Consider the following 3,046-nt stretch of genomic DNA (forward strand, 5'->3'; position numbering starts at 1 on the left):
AAAAAAAAAAAAAAAAAAAAAGACTTTGGGCCGGGTGTGGTGGTTCACACCTGTAATTCCAGCACTTTGGGAGGCCGAGGAGGGCTGATCACCTGAGGTCAGGAGTTTGAGACCAGCCTGGCCAAGAAGGCGAAACCCCGTCTCTACTAAAAACACAAAAACGAGTCGGTCGTGGTGGTGGGCTCCTGTAATCCCAGCTACTCGGGAGGCTGAGACAGAGAATCGCTTGAACCCGGAATGTGGAGGTTGCAGTGAGCCGAGATCGCGCCACTGCACTCCAGCCTGGGCAACAGCGAAAACTCCGTCTCAAAAAAACAAAAAGGAAGACTTTGGATGTGTGAACGTGTTGGTTTCAGAGTTCCCCCCTTCCCTTTAAGGGAATCTGTGACCTTCAGCGACAAAGGAGGTGGAGTAGCTCACTCGCTAGCTGCATTTGGATAAATATTAATGATAACTCCCTGGGAACCCAATTTCCAATATTGCGTGTCATACATCTTGGAAAACGACGCACAGCATCCACACAAAACCCCATACAACCTCCGACCACTAACACCAAAACAAAACAGACCTATACACATCTTACAGAGCGTACTGACCAACACAAAATGCACTCTTTCCTTTTAAACGTGAAATAAGTCAGTCTCCGTAGAGACTGTCAAAAATTGCCAATGCCGACTATATTTCAAGTCGTCATGGCGGGGTATTGGGAAAAGTTTTCAATTAGCAATAATCGCGCCTCGGATAAACCTCATTGGCTACGATACTGCCACTGCGCAAAGCTGGAGATTTTAAGTTCGCGCCTCACTCCCCCACGGATGATGACTCCCATTACATTGAGGGTGAGTACCTGCCAGTGTGTCCGTGGATACGACGTGTTCCCACTCCACCAGCCGTATTTAAGGCCCATCTGCGTGGGAGGTTTCTTGTTGTTGGAACATCTCGTGTCAAACATTCAGATTTTGGAAATAATAAGAACATTCGCTTGGGACGCTGGGGAATCTTATGCAAATCAACGTGACGTCACAGAGTTGACTCGGTTGAGACTCGAATTTTGAGCGAGGAGAGTGAGCAGCGGGAAAGTAAGCTGGAGGGCGCAGAGGGACGACTAGCTGTGCTCGGGGGTGCGGAAACAGCAGGGTGGGAGAGTTGGGAATAATTTTAAGACGTTACTGTGACAAAATCGAGAACACGGCTGGGCGCGGCGGCTCACGCCTGTAATCCCAGCACTCTGGGAGGCCCAGGCGAGTGAATCACGAGGTCAGGAGTTCAAGACCAGCCTGGCCAAGATGGTGAAACGGGGTCTCTACTAAAAATACAAAAAATTAGCGGGGTGCGGTGGCAGGCGCCTGTAATCCTACTAGTCGGGAGGCTGAGGCACGAGAATCGCTTGAACCCGGGCGGCAGAGGTTGCAGCGAGCGCGGATCACGCCAGTGCACTCCAGGCTGAACAATGGAGTGAAACTTCGTCCCAAAAGCAAAAAAACAGCAAGCGCGAAAGAAAACAACAGCCAGCTGGCAAGAACCCTAAATTTACCTTGAAAAGTAAAAACAATCGTAACAGCAACTCTAACTTCTAAACTCTAGAAGCACTTGACAGGTAAGGATCTTATTTACACCGAGCTTTACCATTATCACAAACATCTACCTTTTCAAACATCATAATATTCAGTCTCCGTAGAGACTGTCAAAAATTGCCAATGCCGACTATGTTGCAAGTCGTCACGGCGGGGTATTGGGAAAAGTTTTCAATTAGCAATAATCGCGCCTCGGATAAACCTCATTGGCTACGATACTGCCACTGCGCAAAGCTGACGAGTTCCGCCCCCTCCTCATCACTCCCAATAAGCCAGCTTCCTATTTTGCAAAGGTGAGTTTAGGGCCTATGGAAAAACTTCACTTATTGCTTGCTTGAAAATTATGCCATCTTAGGAAGATGTTTCTGAGCTACGTAGGTGGTTTCTGCATATTGTTGCTGATTTCAGTTAGCTAGATTTCTGTGGATATGGAGCAAAGCATTATGGGAGGAACATGCTAATAGACTTAATTCAGAGACTGCTAGGGGCTGTTGAAAGAAAAGGGATCTAAGTCAGGGTTCCGTTCACTTGGCTCCAGATTCAGTGTAACTGACTTCTCCAAAGACGATTATTATTATTATTATTTTGAGACTTTTTAAAAAATTGTGCCAAAGTATACATAAAATTTACCATTTTAACCTTTAAGTGTAAATTCACTGGCATAGAATATATTCACATTGTTGTGCAACCATCACCACTACTTACATCCAGAACTTTATCTTCCATGCCCAAGGGTGGAAACTGAAACTCTGTACCCATTAAACCTTTGCTTCCTGTTCCCTTCTCCTCCAGCCCGTGGCAACCTCTTTTTAACTTTCTATCTCTATTAGTTTGTGAGTACTTTATATATATAAATGGAATCATACAATATTTGCCCTTTGGGGTCAGACTTATTTCATTCAGAATAATATTTTTAAGGTTAATCCATGTTGTAGTATGTATCAGGAATTCATTAATTTTATGGCTGAATCATATTTCATTGTATGAGATGTTTATCCTTTTTTATTTTGAGATGGAGTTTTTGCTCTTATTGCCCAGGCTGGAGTGCAGTGGCATGATCTCGGCTCACCGCAACCTCTGCCTCCCGGATTCAAGCGATTCTCCTGCCTCAGTCTCCCAAGTAGCTGGGATTACAGGTGCCCGCCACCACTCTGTATTTTTAGTAGAGACGGGATTTCACCATGTTGGCCAGGTTGGTCTCAAACTCCTGACCTCAGGTGATCTGCCCGCCTCGGCCTCCCAAAGTGCTGGAATTACAGGTGTGAGCCACCGCACCCACCCATTTATTCTTTTTTTTTTTTGAGACGAAGTTTTGCTTTTGTTGCCCAGGCTGGAGCACAATGGCGAGATCAACCTCTGCCTCCTGGGTTCAAGCGATTCTCCTGCCTCAGCCTCCAGAGGAGCTGGGATTACAAGTGCCTGACACCACGCCCAGCTAATTTTTGTATTTTTGGTAGAGACGGGGTTTCTTT

Source organism: Mandrillus leucophaeus, unplaced genomic scaffold, assembly GCF_000951045.1.
Source record: "Mandrillus leucophaeus isolate KB7577 unplaced genomic scaffold, Mleu.le_1.0 Scaffold7, whole genome shotgun sequence".
Lineage (NCBI taxonomy): Eukaryota > Metazoa > Chordata > Mammalia > Primates > Cercopithecidae > Mandrillus > Mandrillus leucophaeus.